Genomic DNA, 24,254 nt, shown 5'->3' with positions numbered 1-24,254 from the left:
CTTTTCCACTCCTCTCACCCTTCCATAACTGTGTGATGAATTCTTTAGGAACTGAGATTTATCTTGTTCATTTTTGTATCCTATTTTTGATACAGAGGGGCAAGGAAATAATGTTGTTGAATAAATGAGTTAATAAGTAGATATACTTTAAAACACATTAAAAGTTTTAATAGGACACAGAATGTGTCCCGTTTAGAAAAAGATTGACATATCATGGGGCACCTGGTGGCTTAGACGGTTAAGTGTCTGACTCTTGATTTCGACTTGGAACATGATCTTCTGTTTCAAGAGATAAGCTTCATGTTGGGCTCTGTGCTGACGGCTTAGAGCCTGCTTGGGATTCTCTCTCTCTCCCTCTCTCTCTCTCTCTGACCCACCCCCACTCATGCTCTCTCTCTCTCAAAATAAATACATAAAAATCATTTAAGAAAAAAAAGGGAAAAAAAAGAAAAAGATTAGCATGTCAGACTACATTAAAATTAGGGGATTTCATTCCTCTGAAGACACAAGAAAGTATTACAAAAATTCCCAGGTATTTTCCAAACATCCCTAAAATGTTTTAACTGTTTCACTGTCATAACAGAAATTCATGTTACTTTAAGAATATTTGTGCAGTAATTAAGCTTTAACCCAGACAAAATGTTAAATTAATTGCAAAATGATAGATTCCATTACAAGGATAGCATTTCTTTTGCTGTAAATTCTGCATGAAATTGTTTCCTCAGTCTAAAAAGAATTCATTTATTCCTACTGGGACATCATTACCATTTTAATTTAAGTTAATATGCCTTTAATTTTATTAATACTCCCATTTTCGCAATCTCTTCTTTCATTGTTTTTATTTCAGAGGAAGTTAGTTCTTTGTGTAAGAAACATGTTTTAGTTATTTTCTTTGTGATTGAAATTTAAAGCATTTATTAAAATTATTAGCTATTATGTGACTGTTTAGTAATTTGTGACTATTCCCGTTACAAAGTTTAAACTTTGTTGCCTTGAATTTGCGAGTGGAAGAATCACTTCAGAAATGTAGGCATCTATTTTTTTTTTATTTCAACCCTTGGATCTTTGACAAAACCAGTTAATTAACAATATTTTCAATTTTTTTGACTTGGAAAAGCGGAACAAAAAGAAAGACTATTTTTTGAATCATGAGATATTTCCCGTATGTTATTTTGTTAGTCATCAGACCAGTTTGAATATAGGCACTATATAACTAGATTGCCAAGATGAAAATTTTGAGGCCCAGAATGTTTAAGTTTTTTGCCCATAGTCATAAGCTATTAACTGGTGGAGGCTGATTTTAAATCCCTAGATGTATTACCTCAAAGCTCATGAATCTGCTTTTGTCAAGGTGATCATTAACCTCCATTTGCCATTGTCTTTCTCTACCAATCAGTAGTATTTGGTAAAATTGATCACCCCTTCCTTCTCTTTCTTCCCCGAAGTCAGTTCCCTCTATTGAATGTTGATTTTCACAGACCAGAAATACAAAATAAAAGTAGAAATAGGCCCCAGTTAGAAGCGACAGGCCCAACCTCACATGACCCCTGCTATAGCAACTTGACCTGAACAAGAAGCATATATCCTAAAGGTTGGAAATTAGGAGGATTTTGATCCTGCATTACCCTGCCTCTGACCCAAGCTCTCCCAAGTTATAGAGTCATCCCTGAGAAGTAGCAGATAAGACACCTCTCCTGCTTCCCCAAGGAAGGGTATATCATCAGGAGAACTTGTTTGGATGGCACATAACCTGAGGATGACATTTCACACAAGGAGAAACTGGTACTGAAACATGGATGGAGAGACTAAGGGGTGACAGGACAAGTACAAGGAAAGAATATTTCCCTCCTCTCTGCTTATCAGATCCTGTCATGCAATCCTCTGAGCTGGGGAAGTACTGGCTAGTTCCTCTTCTTCAGAGTCCTTTCCTGCTTGTCTTCTTTTTTTTGCTTTTGTTCTTTCCTGAAAAGTTATCTTCACAGGACACAGACTATTTTCTTGAAGGCCTCACTTAGCTGCCTTGAGAATGACTTGGATAATGAGCTCCTAGAAGGCATTGATTTCTTTCCCACATTTAGTTTTCTTTTCTTTTTCTTTGACTTGTCTCTCTTAGAAGACTCACCATGGACCCCTTTATGTTCTCTCATGGCTTTGTCATATTCCCTCTGGTATCCTCAGCCTTGCAATCCCACTTGTCTTTCTTCTCTTTGGACATTCCCCTCCAGGTCTCGTTTGCCTTCTTGGAAAGTTTCATAATACTAATGTTAAGACTGTCTGACTTGATCTTTTCTCACTCAGGATCGAGCCACAGCATCTATGCATACATACGCCTTTTGGGGGGCACTGAGGTCTTTTCCCTTCTCCAAAGGCTTCCGCAACCTTTATGATTCTTGGTCTTTTTGAGGTGTTTCCTCTTCTTCTCACTCCAGGCACTGTGGTCCTCATTATTGGAGGAACTGGCAGAGGGCTTGTTGTCAAATCTTTCTGCCATTTCTTCTTCCTCTCCTGAGCTGAATGACTTATTCGTTCCTTCTCTTGAGTCATCTCTACTGTTGATGGCATTCTCTAAGTAGGTATCCTTTTATCAAGTCCAAGTGGGCGTGGCGCTCCTCTTCATCGCAGTTTGAGCCCTATTCGCTGTAGTTTTGGTTTACCCTCTCTTCCAATATTTCATTTTTGATGTTGAACTTTTTGCATTAACAAAATCAGGTTCCCATGCACCTGCTTCTTGATGCTTCTGAAGGTGCCCTGCTTGGTCTCAATATCAAAGTCAAAGGAGCAATGGGGGTGAAGCCACAGGCAAAGTTGACAAAGAAGATCTTGTCAAAGCAGATGTACACGGGTGGCTTATGAACGTAGATAAACCTTGCTCCGGCAGATGCAATAGTCTTGAGCCTGCCTTACAGGAGCAGATGATGCACATGCACCGAGCCCCCGAGCGCCCTTGGAAGTTGCCTGGAAACTTGTGGTTGACCAGTGTTTTCATAACCCAATTAACATCTCTTGGAGGCATCTTGACATGTTCTTGGTGATCTGCCTATCAAAGGGCTTCTTCATCTCTTCCTTATTCGTAATAGGAGTCAAGAAAATGTCCTTGTTCTTGGGGAAAAGAAGGATCAGGAAGTGGCATTGGGTTTGATCTTGCCTGATGGGCAGATTCAGGCTAATCACAAAAAGCCTCTGGTGCTGGTCATTGTAGAGTAGCGAAAAGAGATTAAGTGTCATGGTGTAGGGGATCTTATAGTCAAAGAACTTGCTGTGCAAGTGCAGAAGGTTGGGGTAGATCCAAATGTTCTCCCGATCAAGAGAAGTCACACATTGCAGCTTCTGGAAGATGTATCTTCAATGCCTCCAGGATTATGTACATCTTAGCGTGTATCGGGCAAAGGCCTCAATCAGGTCCACGTCACCCTCTAGGGTGGGAGACCCACAGAAGTGCACCTCCGTGAGAGAGATTTTGACATCAACATTCCGGTGGAATTCTGGTGTCACCTCATTCTTGCCTGTGGTGCACTGAGACATGTTGCTGAGGAATATTTCAAAAAGCAGACGGCCATCAATGTCAAAGGAAGGCAGCAGTCCACGAAACTTCACCATCCCTCAGCTTCTGCCCTTCATAAATAGGACCTCCTCCATTAGTTCGAGGCAACAGTGAGTTTCGAAGAAATCAGAGTTCCCTAAATCCAGATTCTCATATGCCATCATACTTGTAGATGTGGCTGTTCTTTTTGAGTAATTTAAGTCCATGATCCAGAACTACATTGTACCAGATGACCTTCCATTAACGCTCCAGCCTGGATGTTGTCCACTTTGCCTGTCTTGCTATTCTTAAGTATCACACCCAGGAGCCTCAACTGTAGCCAATTACCATTCATAGAGCCTTTCACTTCTGATAGGTACCTTGAACTCCTGACTTTCTGCCACGAGAACAAAGATTTGTCTTACTTGTTGCACTCAGTAGATATTTGTGGAGTAAATGAAAGAATTAAGGAATGTATGCCTTTCATAGAACAGCTTCATATGGATTGTGTATAGGTTTATGTCCCAGCTATGCCTATATACACGTCAACAATACCTCAGTAATAACAAAGATTGTTTCTATAAATGACATCAATGTTTACCCTATCATTCACATAAAAAAAAATCTAAGGGCTTCCTGTTTCTGGTTCCACATGTAAAGAGCTTGGAAGTTGCCACTCTATCCTAATAACAAGTAAAATGCTGAACAGACAGAAAAATCAACAACTCTTCTAGGATCCAAAGGAGAAATGAGAACACAGGGCCCTCAAGATAGGAGAGACAGACAGGCGAATATAGAAAGTCATAGCTCACAGGAACAGAGGCTCATGTGTGGAAATTGCCATGTGAACCAGGTATTATTGGAGCCTAACTGTCTTAGAGGGAGGGAAAAACCAAATTCCGGTCGCTCTAGCTTTCCATGTGGAAGAAGGGAATATCCAACTCCAACCCACTCTAGCCATCCTTTACCACTGAAGGATGGAGGAAAAAAACTAAGAAATACTTCTGAACTTCATAGTCCAGGGGTATAGGCTTATTAAAAGTCCGAGACCTAATCTCATGACTACAGAACACTTTCTCTTTCCCCACATCTCACCACCACATTACTAAAGACCTATTTACAGCAACTCCTTTTACCCAAGTACCTCACATGTGGCTCTTGAGAAAAAATTACACAGTATACCAAAAGGCCCCTCCACCCCCACCCCCACAATTTGAAAAGATAGAACAAGTGTCAGAACCAGACATGGCAGGACTGTTGAATTTATCATACCAGGAATTTAAAAAACTATGATTCATATGTTAAGAGCTCTAATGGATAGAGTAGACAGCATACAAGAACAAATAGCGGTTGTAAGCAGAGAGATGGAAATCCTAAAAAGAACCAAAGAAAAATGCTAGAGATAACAACAACAATGACAACAACAACCAAAAAACACACTATAACAGAAATGAAGAATGCCTTTAATGGGCTAATTAGTAGACTGGAAAGGACTGAAGAAAAAAATCCCTGAGCTTGAGGATATGTCCATAGGAACCTCCCAAACTGAAAAGCAATGAGACAGAGACTGAAGGAAAAGAACAGAATATCAAAGACCGAGGGACAACTACAAAAGGTGTGACATACGTGTAATGGGAATTCCACAAGGGAAAGAAAACGAGAAAGGAGCATATAAATATTTGAATCAACAATGATGGAGAATTTCCCTAAGTTAATGTCAGACACCAAGCCGTAGATCCAGAAAGTTCAGAGAACACCAAACAGGATAAATATAAAAAAAAAAAAAAAAAACAAAACAAAACCAAAAAAACCTATACCAGGCAGATATTTTTAAACTACAGAAAATCAAAGATAAAAATAATATCCTGAAAGAAGGCAAAGGGAAGAAACACTCTGACTAAAGAGGAACAAAGATGTGAATTACATCCAACTGCTCAAGAACCATCCAAGTGAGAAGGGAGTGGAGTGAAATATTTAGTGTTGAGAGAAAACAAAACAAAACAAAAACACCAACTAGAATTATGTACCCTGAAAAGTTATTCTTCAAAAGGGAGGGCAAACTAAAGCCTTTCTCACATAAACAAAAATTAAGAGAATTTGTTGCCCGTAGCATTGCCTTGCAAAAAATGGTAAAAGAAGTGCTTTACAGAAGAGGGAAACAATATAGGTCAGAAACTCAGATCTACATAAAGAAGGGAAGAGCACTGAAGAATAAATAATAAAGATAAAGTTAAAAACTTTATATTTCCTTTTTTTTTTTAACATTTCTTCATTTTTGAGAGACAGAGAGAGACAAAGCATGAGCAGGGGAGGGGCAGAGAGAGACACACAGAAATCAGAAGCAGGCTCCAAGCTCTGAGCTGTCAGCACAGAGACCGATGCAGGGCTCAAACTCACGAAATGTAAGATCATGACCTGAGCCGAAGTCAGACGCTTAACTGACTGAGCCACCCAGGTGTCCCAAAACTTAAAATTTTCTTATCCTTAATTGATATCACAGATAACAGTTTGTTCAAAACAATACTAGTAACAATGCATTTAATTGAGAAACAATTTGATAAACATCACCGTGTAAGTTTAAGGTGTGTAGCATGATGATTTGATTTACACATGCTGTGAAATGATTAACACAATAGGTTTTGTCAATATCCATCATTTCATATAGATACAATAAAAAGAAAATAAATCCTCCTTGTGATGAGGACCCTTAGGATCAACTGCATTAACAATTTTCCTAGATATCATACAGCAATATTAACTCTAGTCATCATGTTGTACATTGCAACCCTAGAACTTATCTCTTATCACTGGAAGTTTGTATGTTTTGACTACATTCCTCCACCTACCCCCCTCCACCCTCTACCTCTGGTAACCACAAATATGATGTCTTTTTCTAGGAGTTTGGTGTTTTTTGCTTTGTTTTCTTTTATTTTGATTTGTGTTTAGATTCCACATATAAGTGAGATCATATAGTAGTTGTCTTTCCCTGACTTATTTTATAATGCCCTTCAGATCCATCCATGTTGTTGCAGATGGTTGGATTTTTCTCATTTTTTATGCCGTATATATATGCCACATTTATCCATTCACCTATTGATAGACACTTAGGTTATTACCATGTCTTGACTATTGTCAATAATGCTGCTATGAACGTTGTGGCGGGGAGGGGGGGTGCAGGTATCTTTTCAAGTTAGTGTTTTAGTTTCCTTTAGATACATTCCCAGAAGTGGAGTTGCTGGACCATATGGTAGTTCTATTCTTAGTTTTTTGAGTATCCCCATACTGTTTTTCCATCATGGCCGTGACAATTTACAATCCCACCAACAATGCAAAGGAGTTTCTTTTTCTCCACAATTACACCAGCATTTGTTTTCTCTTGTCTTTTTTATGATGACCATTCTAAGGGGCAGGTGGTGATATCTCACTGTGGTTTTAATTTGCATTTTCTTAATGACAAGTGATTGTTGAACATCTTTTCATGTACCTGTTGGCCATTCATATATTTTCTTTGAAAAATATCTATTCAGGTCCTTTGCCCTTTTTGAATTGGATTATTATTATTGTTATTGTTATTATTTTTGCTATTGAGTTGTAGGAGTTCTTTGTATATTTTGGATATTAACCCCTTATTAGATACATGATTTGCAGATATATTTTTCTTATTCCAAGGGTTGTCTTCTTTTTTTTTTTTTTAATTTTTTTTAACATTTATTTTTGAGACAGAGAGAGAGCATGAACAGGGGTGGGTCAGAGAAAGAGGGAGACACAGAATCTGAAACAGGCTCCAGGCTCTGAGCTGTCAGCACAGAGCCCGACGCGGGGCTTGAACCCACGGACAGAGAGATCATGACCTGAGCCGAAGTCGGACGCTTAACCGACTCAGCCACCCAGGCACCCCCCAAGGGTTGTCTTCTTACTCTGTTGATGGTTTCTTTTGCTGTGCAGAAGATTTTTAGTGTGGTATAACCCCACTTGTTTATTTTGATTTTGTTGCCTTTGCTTTATGTGTGATTTCCAAAAAAATATTACCAAGATCCTGTCAAGGAGATTTTTTTCTTGTTTTTTCTATGAGTTTAATGGTTTCAGGTATACATTTAAGCCTTTAATCATCAGTTTTGAGTTAATTTTTTACTTTCATTCTTCTACATGTGAATATACAATTCTCCCAACACCATTTATTAAAGACACTGTTTTTTTCTCCATTGAGTATTCTTGGCTCTCTTATTAAATATTGGTTAACTGTATGTGCTTGGATTTGTTTCTGGGATTTTGATTCTGCCCTATTGGTCTATTTGTCTGCTTTTGTGCCAGTAATGTACTGTTTTAATTACTATAGGTTTATAATATAGCTTGAAATCAGGAAGTGTGATGCCTCCTGCATTGTTCTTCCTCGGGACTTCTTTTGCTCTCCAGGGTCTTCTGTGGTTCCATATAAATTTTAGTAGCATTTTTTTTTAATTTCTGTAAGAAATGCCACTGGAATCTTGATAAGGATTGCATTAAACCTATAGATGGTATTTTAGCAACATTCAATATTATTTCTTCCGATGCATGAACATGGGATACCTTTCCATTTATTTGTGTCTCTTTCAATTTCTTTCATCAGTGGCTTGTAGTTTTCAGAGTAGAGATCTTTCATCTTCTCAGTTAAATTTATTCCTAATTATTTTATTGTTTTTGATGTTATTCTGGATGGAATCAATTGTTTTTGTTTCTTTTTCAGAAAATTAGTTGTTAGTGTGTAGAAACACTACTAATTTTTGTGTGTTAATTTTGTATCTTGCAATTTCACTGAATTCATTGATTAGTTCCAACAGTTTTTTAGTTGAGTCTTTAGGATTTTTTATACATAAAATTATGTCATCTCCAAATAGAACAGCTTCATTTCTTCCTTTCTAATTCTGATGTCTATTATTATTATTAATTTATTATTATTATTATTTTATCTGATTTTTCTAGCAAGGATCTCCAGCACTATGTTGAGTAGAAGTGGTGAGAGTGGGAATCCTTCTCTTGTTCCCTATCAGAGGAAAAGCTTTTAACCGTTTACCATTAAGTATGATGTTAACTATAGGCTTGTCATATATGGCCTTTATTATGTTGCAATGCTCCTTCCGTGTCTAACTTATTAAATGTTTTTATCATAAATGGATGTAGAATTTTGTTAATTACTTCTTTTGTGTCTATTGAGATGATCATATGTTTCTTTTCTTTCACAAACAACCTATTTGATTATGTGTGCTTATGTATGCATCTTACATGTGTATATATATTTATACATATGCTTATGTATGCTATAATAAGTTAAATGAATGACAACAATGATTCAAGGCATGGGAGAGAGGAACTAAGATTATTTTATTATTATAAGTTACTCACACTACCATGAAGTGGTATAGTGTTATTAGAAAGTGTTCTTAGATTTATAATAAATATGTAGTATAAATTCCAGAACAACCACTACAAAAAGTTTTAAGAAATAGTATAATTTGTACATTAACAAAGAAGAGAAATTGGAGTTATATAAAATGTTCAAATCAAAGGCAGAAAAAGAGTATAAGACAGAAAAGCAAAAAAGAACAGGGACAACAAATAGAAAACAGTAATAAATATGATAGATATTAATCCAACTATATCAATAATCATCTCAAGCACCAATGGTTTAAATTGGACAATTAAAAGATGGAGATTGTTACAGTAGATCAAAAAACAAGATTCAAATATGTGTTGTGTATAAGAAGCCCACTATATATATATAAAGACACATATAGACTAAAAATAAATGGATGAAGAAATATATACCATGATAACTCTAAAAAAAAAAGCAGTAGCTATATTAATTACACACAGAGAAAATTTCAAAGCAGGGAAAATGATCAGCAATAAAAAAGGTCATTAAAGAATGATAAAGGGATCAATTCTCCAGGAAGATAATGATTTTTAACATGTAGGTGCCTAACGTTGGAGCAACAAACTACATGAGGCAGAAGTGCAAGGAGAAATAGATGAGACCACATCAGAGTTGGAGACTTCAGTATCCCTCTATCAGAAATGATCAGATAAAAGAGGCAGAAAATCTATAAGGATATAGTTGAACTCAGCAACACCATTGTTCAACTGGCTATAATGGACATCCACAGACTACTTCATCAAACACAATAGACATGCTTCTTAAGCTCACATGAAACATGCAACCAAGGCAAACCACATTCTGGGCCATAAACACACCATAGCAGATTTGAAAAAATAGAAATCATACAATGTCTGCTCTCAGATCACAATGGAATTAAACTAGCGGTCAATAACAGAAAGATGAGTAGGAAATCTCAAAATACATGAGTTTAAAGAGCACACTTCTAAATAAAGCATGGATCAAAGAAATCCCAAGAGAAATTTAAAAATATTTTCAACTAAATAAAAATGAAAACACAACCAAGTTTGTAGGATGTAGCAATAACAGTCCATAGAGAGAAATTTATAACATTAAATGAATATATTAGAAAAGAAGAAATATCTAAAATAGGTAAACTAAGTCTCTTCCTTAGAAACTTAAAAAAAAATAAGAGCAAATTAAATTCAGAGTAAGCATAAGAAAAGAAACAATAAGCAGATATCAATGAAATTGGAAATAGGAAATCAATCAACAAAATCGTATACTTGTTCTTTGAAAGATACATAAAATCAATAGTCTTGTAGCCAGGCTAAGTAAGAAAAAAAAAAGAGAGAGAGAGACAATATAAATTACTAATATGTGAAATAAAAGAAAGGATATCACTACAGATCCCTTGGACATTAAATGGCTAATCAAGATGTGCTATGAATTAACTCTATGCCCGTAAACTGATAATCTAGATGAAATTCCTTGAAAAACATAAAATACCAAAAGTCACACGAGAAAGAATAGACCAACTGAATAAGCCTATATTTATTAAATAATTTGAGTCAAAAATTAATAACCTCCTCAAATAGAAAGGTGGGGTCTAGACAGATTCACTTTCCAATTCCACTTCACTTTTTAGGAAGAAAATGTATCAGTTATTGACAATGTCTTTCAGAGGACAGAAGCAGAAAGAATACTTTCTAACTCATTCTATGATGCTAGCATTACTCTAATACCAAAATCAGACAAAGGCATTAGGAGAAATAATTTCTCTTTGAGCATAGATGTAAAAATTCTCAACGAAATAATAGCAAGTAGAATTCAACAATGTATAAAAAGAATTATACACCATAACCAAATGACATTTATCCCAGGTATACAAACCTGACTCAACATTCAAAAATCAGTTTATGTAGGGGTGCCTGGGTGGCTCAGTCGGTTAAGCGTCCAACTTCAGCTGAGGTCATGATCTCATGGTCCATGAGTTCGAGCCCCGTGTCGGGCTCTGTGCTGACAGCTCAGAGCCTGGAGCCTGTTTCCGATTCTGTGTCTCCCTCTCTCTCTGACCCTCCCCCATTCATCCTCTGTCTCTCTGTCTCAAAAAGAAATAAACGTTAAAAAAATAAATAAAAAATCAGTTTATGTAATCCATTGCATCAACTTTCTATAAAAAAAACCCACATGATCATATTAGTAGGTGCAGAAAAAGCACTTGACAAAATCCAACACCAATTCATGATCAATAATTTTAGTAAGCTAGGAATAGATGAGAATTTCCTCAACTTGATAAGAAATATCTATAAAAAACAAACAACCCCCCCACCCCGCCCCAAACAAACAACAAAAAATCCCTACAGCTAACATAATGAGAAACTTGAAGCGTATTCACTAGTTATCAAGAACAAGGCAAGGAGATCTCCTCTCATTACTTCTTTTTAACTATCCTATTGGAAGTTCTAGCTATTGCAATAAGACAAGAAAGGAAAATAAAAGGTATACAGATTGGGAAGTAAAAAATAAAACTACCTTTGCTTGCAGCTGACATAATCGTATACACTGAATATCTGGGTTTCCCAGATTCAAATCCAATCATGTTCATTGTTCATTTTATTTTTTCTTCTTTCTCTTTCTTTTTAACAATTGAAATATAACTAACATATAATGTTATCTTAGTTTCAGGTGTACAATATGATGATTCAACAATTCTATACATTACTCAGTGCTCATCAAAATAAGTGTACTCTATCTCCTTTATCTATTTCACCCATCCTCCCACCCATCTCCCCTTTGGCAACTGCCAGTTAGTTTTCTGTATTTAAGAGTATGTTTTGGGGGACACCTGGGTGGATCAGATGATTGAGCAACCAACTCTTGATGTTGGCTCAGGTCATGATCGTGGTGTCTTGGAATCAAGCCTCGAGTTGGCATCCGTGCTGAGTGTGGAGTCTGCTTAGGATTCTCTCTCTCTCTCTCTCTCTCTGACCCTCTTCCCCCTCCCCTGCTTGCACTCTCTCTCTCTCTCTCTCTCAAATAAAATTCAAAAACAATTGTATTTTTTTGTGTGTCTCCCCTTCTCTTTATTCATTTGTTTTATATCTGAAATTCCACATGAGTGGAATGATATGGTATTTTTGTTTCTCTGGTGAGGATGTGGAGAAAAAGGAACACTTGAGTAATGTTAGTGGGAATGTAAATTGGTGCATCCACTGTGGAAAACAATCTGGAGGCTCCTCAAAAACTTAAAAATAGAATTACTATGTGATCCAGTAATTCCACTACTGGACATTTACCCAAAGAAATTAAAAACACTGATTTGAAAAGATACATGCGCCCCTATGTTTATTACAGAATTATTTACAATAGCCAAGATATGGAAGCAACCCAACTGTCCATTCATTGTTGCCTATTATCTTCAGATGAAGATATAACAGACTCTTTAAGATTTTGTCCCAGTTTTCTTTTCTAGTGGTAGGTCTCCCATTCTATATTCTAGCACCTCATACTTCACCTTTCCAAACTTCTTTCAGAATCCCAAACATGCAATGGTATATCTCACTTTAGAGCATGCTTATCTTATGCCTTGGAATACCCTTACTTTGGTATTTCATTTGGATACTACCTATTTATCCCTCAAAACTTAGCCTACAGGGCACCTGGGTGGCTCAGTCAGTTGAGCACCTGACTCTTGATTTGGGCTCTGGTCATAATCTCACGGTTCATGAGATGGAGCCCCACCTATGGCTCCATACTTACAGTGGGGAACCTGCTTGGGATTTTCTTTCCTCTTTCTCCCTCACCTTCCCTCACCACTTGTGCTCGCTTTCTGTGTCCCAAAATAAATAAATAAATATTTTTAAAAAATTAAAAAGAACATTTTAAGAAAGGTTAATCACATGAATAATTGAGTGAACAAATAAAAATCTTTTCAAATTTAAAAACATTTCTCACATGTGTCTTCCCTCTCTTTTCCTCCTGGCACTTTTCATTTCGGGTTTTAGCCATTATAAGTAGAACATTGTAATAATGCCTAAGTAACTTCTTTCAATATGAGGTCCCTTCTCTCCCTACTTTTCCTCTCTACACACACACAGTGTCACAGGGTTCTGGGACACACACACACACACACACACACACACACACACACACCTATTCTTCTATCCTGAGCACTATTACATTAGACTTTCTTAAAGATTCTTGTCTCTATTCAATCCCTTAGCTAACATCTTTCTGCCAGTTTTTTTTCCAGTAAATCTCTTTCTCCCCACTTGCATTAATGTAGATTATATTCATCTACCTCATCCATGAATATGCACTGACTGTTCTTGCTCTGAGACTTGAAATCCTTTCTTCAGATGACTTCCTTCAGCTTGTATGTGCACCTCAATTTTTATCATAAATGGATATATAACATGGATTATAACCCCAACTGAATTATTAACCTCTTGGGAGAAAAGCATGCATTTTAGAGGTCTATAGCATTCTATAGAATAAAATTCTGAATTAAGAACACAGTATGTAATCAGCAATGATTTAGTGATTGATTCCATGCTGATTTTGGAAATCTTTATTGACATTTTCACTTAACTATTCTTAGATACAAGTACAATTGGATACTCATATGTTAAGGTAATCCATCTTATTTCAGTAGAACCTTGTGGATTTTTGCATTTTTGTTTAAGGTATACTACAGTGTTTATTTCCATGGATCTGTATGTATGTTTGATTACAGTATTAATATGTTAAGAGCTTAAGATGTAAGACCGTAGAACAAAAAGGTTAAGCACTTGGGTTATGAGCACAAATTAACTTGTATTAATTATAGGTTTGAAATGATCCCTGGGTCTCATTCCAGCTGAATAACCTCAGACAAGCCACTGAATTTCACAGTCTCAGTTTCCTCATCTGTAAAGCAGAGATAATGAGTTCCTAGTTCATAGACTGCTGGGAGAATTAAAGGACATGGAATGTCTTTCAACTTGTAAGAAAAGAACAGTCAACAGTAAAATGTATATCCAGGAAAACTATCCTTTAGGGATGAAGAGGAAATCCAGACATTCTCATATGAATGGACACTAAAAAAAAAAATGGTCCCAAGCAGACCTACCCTTCAAGAATGGCTAAAGGAAGTTCTTTAAATGAAAAGGAAATGACAAATAAGGAATCGGGGAGCATCAGGAGAGACAGAACAATGGGAAGAACAGAAAAAAGGGCAAGTATAATAGACAATTGTTCTCCTCATGTGTTTTGCAAGTACATAATGCCCCTCTTTTGTCCATTATAATGTTTTAAATTTTTTTTTTCAACGTTTATTTTTATTTTTGGGACAGAGAGAGACAGAGCATGAACGGGGGAGGGGCAGAGAGAGAGGGAGACACAGAATCGGAAACAGGCTCTAGGCTCTGAGCCATCAGCCCAGAGCCTGACGCGGGGCTCGAACTCCCGGACCGCGAGATCGTGACCTGGCTGAAGTCGGACGCTTAACCGACTGCGCCACCCAGGCGCCCCAATGTTTTAAATTTTAATTTAATTGGAATTTGAAATGTTTCTAATTTAGTTGTATTAATAGCAAAAAAAAAAAAAGACATAGGGCTTCTGAAATATTTAGTATAGTGCCTGACACAGAACATAAATGCTTGATATACACTAATTTTTGTTATAAAGAAGATTTAAAGATCAAATCTAAACTTCTAATTTAATCTAGGAGGAACATGAGATCTAGAGAGGGCAAACGACTTGCTCAAGACCAATAGTTAATGAGAGAAATGGCCTGGATAAAAATCCAGGTCTCCTGATACTCGATGTAGTCTTTTAATGTCCACATTGCTTTGCAGGCTGTGGAGGACTCCCTGAAGGCCTTCTAAAGATGTTCCGCTTCCTCTTACTGTAGGTATATAGTGTTCTGAGAGCATTTGATATGTAAATTTTTGAAACTGAAAGAATAAAAACATATGGAATCGTTGAGTCACCATACAGTACCCCTGAAACTACGATAGCACTCCATGTTAACGAACTGAAATTAAAATAAAAAGTTTTTCAATTTTTTTTTTAAAAAGAATAAAAGCAAAAGTATTTATCTCATCATATCCAGTTCCTTTGTTTTTCAAAAGGAAGGGCCTATAAAATTGTCCCTTACCGGCTAGTGATAAAAATTTCATTTGAATTTATACTACCTTGACTTATATTTTCAGGTTGTAAACATTATTTTGAGTCAAGCATAGTGCTATTTCTATCTTAGAGGAGTTCATTGTTCTATTTCAGAGGTTTCTTTTTAAAAATTCTTCTTGGGGTTTAAACATGCTCATGGTTTTCCTCTTCGAAATAGATCCTACATGCAGTTTTAAAGAATGCTTTCTTAAACTATGAAAAGGATGACTAATTCCATTTTAAGTTTGTGGCCAAATGATGGAAAGCAAAGACATCCTCCAGAGAGTTTACCAGGGGGGCTGGGGTCTACAAAAACCTTTTAACAGAGATTTGAAAATGCAACTGTATTAATTATCAGGAAGGATACTTTTCCCCTAAAAGAATATTCAGCTATAACAATAATGATTTGTTTGCCTCATTTAGAAGCATAGATTTTTTTGAAAGTAAGGAAAATTCTTTTACAAGGAGAGCTAAGCCAACTCTCGTGCATATGTAAGAAATAAATCCCAATTCTTTCTTGTTTCTGTTTCTTTTTTTTCCCCCCAAAAAATTGTATAAATGAGGAAGTAGTGCCAAGGACCTATTAGTAATAGTTATTTCCTAATTGCAGTGGGAAGCATCCTGCATGTTTAAATAAATATTGTTAACTCTGACCCCTCGCTTTGCCAGGACTGATAAGGCAATTGTTTGACCTATATGAAGCGCATACAGTATACACAGAGTGGAGTGCAGCAGGAAAACAGGAAACAATAAATCAGAAATTAGAGCACTGATTGTTGTAGCTAATTACATCAGGCTTCTGCTTAATTTCTCACTCTGTCATTCTAACCTGATTTTCTTGCCAACAGACTTTGCAAATTGCTGGTGTCACGTACGTTCAGCAAATAATAATCCTTAGTTACTGTGACTGACAAATGAATGAGCAGGAGAAGATAGTTTATTATGCAAGGATGAACTGAGACATTCACCAGATACCTGCCTGGATGCTTTTTTAATTCACTTACCTACATGTGCTGCATGATGCATTTCTCCAGGAGCAGAGATTTTGGCCATCAAGACAGCTTAATTAGATTTGTGGTTTGGTTTGATAATATTGAGCAAGAAGAAAAGACGGTACTGTAAAGCGGAGGGAGGGAAGAGATTGGCTTGGACAAAGAGAGAGATAAAGTGGTAACTTAGCTATTTAAGTCAAATCCAAAAATAATATGTTTAGGGTGAGTGAGATTAGTCAGCATGTTATTGAAGGTTAACCTTGTCTAACATAGATTTGGGGAGCCAACTTGGTATTTTCAGCCTGTTATGGTTTGAGTATTGAAATTCTAAACCACATGTGTTAAAAAAAAAAAAAGAATAATACAAATGAGATGCTCTTATTCCGAATTAATTGATTACTCCCAGGTGCTACTTCTGTACGGAGATAATGCATGTCAGTTCAGTTTTCCTTGAACCCAGTCCTGGTGTTATTTAAATAGTCTAAAATCAACTTTCCTTTCCTTTTTTTTTTATTTTATAAAAAATCCTTAAAAAGTTCTGCTATAGACCCTGAAGATGCAATATGGAAGATCTAAGTGAAGAGAGTTTTCACTCTTGGTTATTTAATAAATTTTCATATTCTGGGTATACTCTCTAACCTTGTTATAGTATTTACTAATCAGATTATCCAACTGCTGAGCAAATCCCCAGCTAGATACAACTTCACCCAGGCTCGCTGCTTCTTTGGTGCTTAATAAAAATCATATTACTTTTTTTAACTGAAGGTTCCATGTATGCAAGTTATTTAAAATGAAAACTGCTTCTCAGTTTAAAATCAAATTTACTTCATTCTTCTTTTCCCCTGGACTCTGATTTTACCCCCGTCTTGCTTTAGCATCATTTTCAGGGGAAGAGAAAGAGAATTTAACACTGAGATGTGAGGGGATCACACAGTGACAAAGGATGTGGCAGAGATGTAGGGTCCCATGTTTGAAACCACTGTTCCACTTGGTAAAGCAAGAGGTCAGAGTTAACTGTTTACTTAAATGTGTAGGTGATGTCTTACATTCCAGCGATGAACTTGGAATGCAGGCCAATTAAGCAGCCCGGGAACTGTGGTAGAAGGGCCAAAAAATGGAGTATAACGTGCCAGCATTGCTGCTGGTCCAAAGGTCAGAGGGTGCAGAATGCTTCATTCCTTGTGTCTTCAAATTAATTCTCGTGTATAGAATGTTTAAACCTCTCCAAATCCCAAGCTGACCTTCCAAGAGTCCTTCTTAATGTCATTTTTTTTCATGTTTTCAGACAAATTTTATAGATATATATTAAATAACCATCGTGTGCATATTGTGCCATTGCATTCTTCCCACTGTAGGGGAAGATGTCTTCCCACTATAGGGAAGACCGCTTAAGATAGCATCCCAAAGTCATCGCCCTCAAGAGCAGTTGAAGGAAGCAAACTTGAACTTATAAAACAAGAATTAAATGACACAAACTGGAACATAATCTTCTAGATTCCTAAATGTGTGGTATTGACAAGGCTATGGAATTTAAAGAGACCAAATTTTTCAGAGAATGGAGATAATTTGACATGGACTTAGATGGATAAATAGCATTTGGATAGCTGGAGAAGAAGGAGAAGACATTTTAAGCAGAGAAAATTGGTTAGAAGAAGTGGGGGAAACACTGCAAAATTGGAAACAGGGAGAAGAGTGGTGAGAAGGGGGAAGGAGGTTGTTGGATGGAGAAGGTGGCACAGATCCTAAGTGTTACAGGAGGGGTTAGATTTATTATTACAGGTAAAGAGATCGCACCAACGGATCCAACAGTGAGGGCTTGGGGTGTGGAAAATAGGGAAGAGAAAAGGCTGGAACTAGCACATCAAATGAAGAAATTATTAAAATAATCCAGGTTTGATGTGATCAGGGTCTGCTCTAGCTGGTGATAGTGAGAGAAAAGGAAAATATAAATTCAAAAGCTACTCAAAAGCAGAGATTGGCAGACATGATGACGTTCCATGTAGATGAATAGAAGGGTTGTGTCAAAAAAGAGAGATGTGGCACTTGGAAGAATTATCTTTGCTTTGGCAAATATAGAAAATTTGGAAGAACAAGTGTTTCGATGGAGAGACGAAAGGGCATCAGTCTCCAGGGAGAGAAGGAGAAGGGACAGAGCTCTTTTCTGGTCTTGGCTGCAATAAATCTTCCAGATGCCTCATTCCTTATCAGTTACAGACATTTGTATTAGCACAGCTTGGTTTGTATGAAGTGCACAGACTTGTCCCAAGACAGTAAGTACGACATCTGTGTGAAATGTGTCAAAACTAGAAAGGTGTGTGCGGGGGAGATGACAACCTGATGAAATATTATCAAACGCTACCCCTCAAATACCAGAGGTAGCATGGTATTCGGGGGCAGGGAAGGGCACATACTTTTACAAGAAGCCACCACAAAGAACTGTGCATCCCAAAAGGAGATGCGTTTCTTAGTTTCCTTTTGTCCTCGTCCACTCTGCTCAGCTCTAATCTTAACTGTGCTCCAGGACCTTGGTTCTTGCACCTGCTCGGATTGGATCTGGGGTCAGATGCCAGTTGATTGGTATGTGACTGGCCTGTCTCCTGCTCAACTTTTGCTCTAAGTACTAGGCTTTGGGTGGGGACCAGTGTCTGACCTCATGCCACCCTCTAGTGATTGACTTCACAACTCCTGAGGCATCAGTCTCCACTGAAAGGGACTACACAGTCCAGAATGTGGACTTCTATTCTCTCCCACTTCTTTCACACCCATGCACTATAACATTAGCCATAAAAGGCTGATACTTTTGCTTATCACTCTGCTTTCACGGTCTTCATCCTCACTGCCTGACGGTTTGGGCTAAAACTCAAAGTGGAAGCACACTTCAACTTTTTGCACATGTTAGCATCTAGGACCATTTTAAACTGTTGTGCAACCGAAAAGGGTATGATTGTGAATGGCGTGCCTTCATTATCTCGTGTGAATACAATAAAGAGCTCAAGCATATGTCCTTATCCAAGATGGTTCTTATTAATCCAGACATTGTTTGTAGCTACAGGGAGATTTCTGAAGATTCATCACCACCTTTGATTGTGATAGGAGCAATCCCTCCAAATGAATCCAAGATCACATTTGAAGTTGACTTTTGTAGACGAGACAGTTAGAGTTTAAGGAGTCCATGGCTTGGTTTACAGTGTCCAGGGAAGCTAAGACTCGAGGTAAGTCATTAAGTTGTTTTCAGTGTAAAAGCCATTGTTCACAGAACTTATATAAAAATCAAGACATTGGGCCAAACTGTGCTTCTAGAAGGGAGGCTGGTCAAGGTTGGCCCAAATTGACATTACAGGAAAACCTGTTTTATTTCTCCCCTTTTCTTATAGACTTTAAAGCATTCTTTCTCCATGTAATTTTCACCGGTGAATGGTTTGCTGTAAATGGGGTGCACTGTAATAATTCAAAGTTTTGATTTCATTTATGATTCCCAGAATACCTGGCTTAAAAGAGCCTCAAAGCCTTCCTTCTTTTTTTGTTTTTTAACTTGAATTTGTAATATTCCTGCTTTCTTGGACGCTGATGACACCACAAATGAGAATATAACTAAAAGTATACGCTGCTCATTAGTGGAGCTCTAGCACACCTGTGTTTTATATATATATATATATATATATATATATATATATATACACACTGTCTATAAAAGACTGGCCTAACAGCCTCAGGAACCACTGCCGAAAAGAGGTTGCTTCAGGCAAGCTCTCTCTCGGGAAGAATATTGTTTTCTCTCAAAGAATATTAGTTCTATTAGTTTCTTCCCACGAGCGCGTGGGAAGAGAAGGAAAGAAGCTAAAAGGAGAAAAGCACAGCGCTGCCCAAATCCACTTAACCCCCCCTCATGAAAACTCATTATTAACAAGAGTTTTGATCTTTGTCCTTTGCTAATTTACTCCACACGCAAAGAAAACTCGATTTTAAGTGTGTGGGCCCGGGGATGTTAAAAGCAAAATTATTAGAAGCCGTGGTTCACCTGAAGACTCCAGGGGACTTCAGAATTTCCACACCTACCAGCTCCATCAACGACCGCCCTACTCCTGCAGCCACACCCCAAAAATACATGTCATTTCAATAAGAGCAGAGCGGTTGCTATGCAGAGAGGCTTAAATAAAATTAAATCAGTTACTTTCCAATCAGATCGTCACCCCCAAATCTTCTCTAGTCAGGGAAGCCGGACTCAACATGGAGGTCCTCTTGGAATGCAGAAAACAATGATCTCTGCCACGGTCCTGCTGGCTCCCACATGGATTCTGTTTATTGTCCTCATCTTCTTACCGACAGAACTCTGCTTTTGCTCAAAGGAGCGTGCCCAACTACAAGATCACTTTCCCAGGTCTCTCTTGCTGTTACGGACGCCATTTAACACAGTTCTAGCCAATGAGAACCAAATAGAAGCTTTGAGCAGAGCTTCTCGGAAAGTCATTTCAAAAGAGTCGACTTTGTTCTTTTTCTTCTTCATTTATGGGCAGAAAATATAATGCTAGAGGTAGAGTATTCATCTTATGACTGGAAATGAGGGGGATGGGAGACAAAACCACATGCCAGGGAGAGCCGGATAGAAAGAGGAGAAGCAGGTTCCCGAAGGCACTGCAGAGTTAACACGCCATTCCACAAACACATAAAACTGTGCAGCCATACCGATTCCCAAATGGTATCGTCTCAGAAGTGAACTTTTCAGTAATATTACCAGACATGGTAAAAAAAAAAAAAAACACAATTATGCATGTATTTATCTTGAAGTAATAGATCTGTCCCTGAGTCGAGATAATTAATATATTTATTGTGCACTGATTAGATATTCGGCACCTGTTCTTATGCCAATTCATCCAACCTTCATAGCTACGCCAGTAGGTGAATGTTACTATCCACCCTTTTTACAAAAGAAGAATGCAATGTTCAGAGAGGTAAAAAGGGCATACAGCTCGTGCATTGGATTTATTACATTCTCTTTCCACTGTACAATATTGCACTTTTAAAAAATGTTTATTTATTTTGAGAGAGAGCTAGAGGGAGAGGGGCAGAGAGAGAAGTAGAGAGAGAATCCCAAGCAGGCTCCACACTCAGTGTGGAGCCAGACACGGGGTTCAATCTCAAGACCGTGATATCGTGACCTGAGCTGAAATCAAGAGTCGGATGCTTGACTGACTGAGTCACGCAGGCACCCTTATCCTGGACATTTTTCAAATGTTTTAGATACTAATTCTTTCTTTATTCTGCATTAGGCACTACTATTTTACTTTATTTATAGGATCTTTTGTTTAAAAGTGTTTTCACTTCCAATGGAGACAGATATATCCATCTTTACACATTTTTGTGTGTTTAGCAAGGTGTCTGCCTTGTTTAAAAATTTTCCCTAAAAGGAAAACACTTTTTCCTGACTCACATACCAGCTTCGGACACACAATGTAATTGTGTGGCAGGGACTCCCACCCCAACCAATTTTCCAACTCTCCCGACACCCACCCTGGTGTCTTATAAGTCAATTCTGACACCAGCTTCCTGGAGTTAGCACTGACCCCACAGGTGTAGGGTTCACTTCCACAACACTGCTCCCCACTGTAGATGCCAGTCACCAAGTCCCAGCCTCCCATAATGCTGACCAAGAGGCTACAAAATCAAGGGTTCCCATGACCCCTTCCATGGGTTTGATAATTTGCTATAATGGTTCACTGAATTCAGGAAAGCATTTTATTTACTATCATTGATTTATTACAAAGGATACAACTCAGAACAGTCCAATGGAAGAGATGCATTGGACAAAGTATGTGGGAAGGGGCGTGGAGCTTCTGTGCCTTCTCCACGTTCACCAGACTCCAGGCAACTCGATGTGTTCACCAACCCAGAAGCCCTCTGAGCTCCTCGTGTTAGGATGATGGAGACTTCATTACATAGATATGATGAGTGATATCATTGGCCATTGGTAATTCCTGGCCTTCATTACACAGAACCCTACACCTGTGGGGTCTGTGCTAACTCCAGGAATTACCAATGGCCAATGATATCATTCATCATATCTGTGTAATGAAATCTGGGAATCCATTTCCAGCCTCTCTTCCCCAGAGACTAAGGGTGGGGCTGAAAGTTCTAACCTGCTAATCACAAGGTTGGTTCCCCTAGGAACCTGCTCCCCATCATTAGATGCTTTTCAAAAGTCACCTCATTAACATACACTCAGGTATTGTTGGCCAGACTTGATACGATAACAGAAGACACTCCTTCACCTTTGTCACCTTTGAGCTATTTCTAGAACTGGCAACAAAAACAAATATTATTACAAAAGATGCCCCTTTAGTCCTTTTCAGGAAATTACAAGGGTTTTAGAAACTCTGACCTGGAGCTGGGAACAAAGACCAAAATATATATTTCTTCTATCACAATATCATACTCCTAATTCAAAATCATAAAGATAGAATCCTATGGTTTTATTTCTAGTGTGTGTATAAAAAGAATTTTATAGTTTCAGTGAGTCAAATTTATCACTCTTTTGCTTCATGACTTTTTTTTGGTATATTTTAAAGAAATTCTTTGCTACCTCATCATGAAGATGTTATCTAATACTTTTCCTCTCAAGATATTATTGCTTTGTTTTTTATATTTAGGCTTTTAGTCCATCTGGAACTCATTTTCATATACAGTATGAGGTAAGGATCTAATTTTGTTTTATTTTACCATACAGATAAGAAATTATCAAACATTTTTCCTTCCAGTATTTTCCAGACTGTTTTGTACTATTACCATTTTTCTGTAACACGTTTCTGTATCTGAGCTCTCTATTCTGCAACATGTATCCATTCTTGCACGATTTCCATGTTGTCTTAATTACAGATAACGCTTAATTACAGCTTTATCATAAAGCTTGATATCTGGTTGATCAATACTGCCGATCTTTATATTGCTTCAAAATTATCTTACGTATTCTATTTTTTTTCATATTTAAAGACTAATTTTTAAAGTGGTTTTAGGGTTCACAGCAAAGTTGAAAGTAAAGTAGAGTCTCATATATTCCTTGCCCCTCCATATGCATATCCTTCCCCATTACTAACATCTCCCACCAGTGTGGTACATTGGTTCTAACTGATGAACTTACATTGATACACCAGAATCGTCTAAAGGCCACAGTTTACCTTAGGGTTCACTCAGTGTTGCACATTGTATGGGTTTGGAAAAATGTTTAATGATATGTAGCTATCATCAGAGTATCATACAGAGTATTTTCACTGCCTTAAAAATCTTCCATGTTCCACACATTCATTCCCCCAAACTCAGATCCTGGCAACCATTGATCTTTTTACTGTCTCCATAGCTTTGACTTCTCCAGAATGTGGTAGAGTTGGAATTATACAGCATGTAGCATTTTCAGATCGGCTTTTATTTAGTCCGATGCATTTAAAGTTCCTCCATGTCGGGGCGCCTGGGTGGCGCAGTCGGTTAAGCGTCCGACTTCAGCCAGGTCACGATCTCGAGGTCCGGGAGTTCGAGCTCCGCGTCGGGCTCTGGGCTGATGGCTCGGAGCCTGGAGCCTGTTTCCGATTCTGTGTCTCCCTCTCTCTCTGCCCCTCCCCCGTTCATGCTCTGTCTCTCTCTGCCCCCCCAAAAATAAATAAACGTTGGGAAAAAATAAATAAATAAATAAAGTTCCTCCATGTCTTTTCATGGCTTAATAGCTCATTTCCTTTTAGCATTGCATAACACTCCACTGTCTAGATGTACCAGTTATTTTAGCCCTAAATCTCCTGAAGGACACCTTGATTGCTTCCAAGTTTTGTTAATTATGAATAAAACCGCCATAAATATCCCGGTGCAGGTGTTTGTGTGCATTGAAGTTTTCATCTCCTTTGGGTAAACATCAATGAGTGTGATTGCTGGATCAGATGATAAGAGTAGGTTTAGTCATGTAAGAAACTGCCAAAGGTCTTCCAAAATGGCTTGTATTTCCACCAGCAGTGAATGAGGATTTTGTTTTTCCACAACTTCTTCAGTGTGAGGTATTATCAGTGTTCTGGATTTTGGCCATTCTAAAATGTGTAGTGGTATCTTAGTGTTGTCTCAGTTCACAGTTCCCTGATGACATATGATGCAGGGCATCTTTTCATATGATTATTTGCCATCTGTATGTCTGTATGTCTTCTTTGGGGAGGAGATAAGGGTTGTTTGTTTTCTTATTGTTGAGTTT

At 37.7% G+C, this 24,254-nt stretch overlaps 1 pseudogene; it reads right to left on the bottom strand.

Moving 5' to 3' along the window:
• Nucleotides 1-1,720: 1,720 nt before the first annotated feature.
• The window catches only part of LOC124521187 (FACT complex subunit SSRP1-like), a 35,307-nt pseudogene continuing 12,773 nt past the window's right edge, over nt 1,721-24,254 (bottom strand).

This window comes from Lynx rufus, unplaced genomic scaffold, assembly GCF_022079265.1.
Source record: "Lynx rufus isolate CCGP_SWC_20201006 ecotype Redwood Valley unplaced genomic scaffold, mLynRuf1.p SCAF_3, whole genome shotgun sequence".
Taxonomy (NCBI): domain Eukaryota; kingdom Metazoa; phylum Chordata; class Mammalia; order Carnivora; family Felidae; genus Lynx; species Lynx rufus.
Note: the sequence above shows the minus strand (reverse complement) of the source record. Positions and strands in the feature narration are given on the sequence as shown.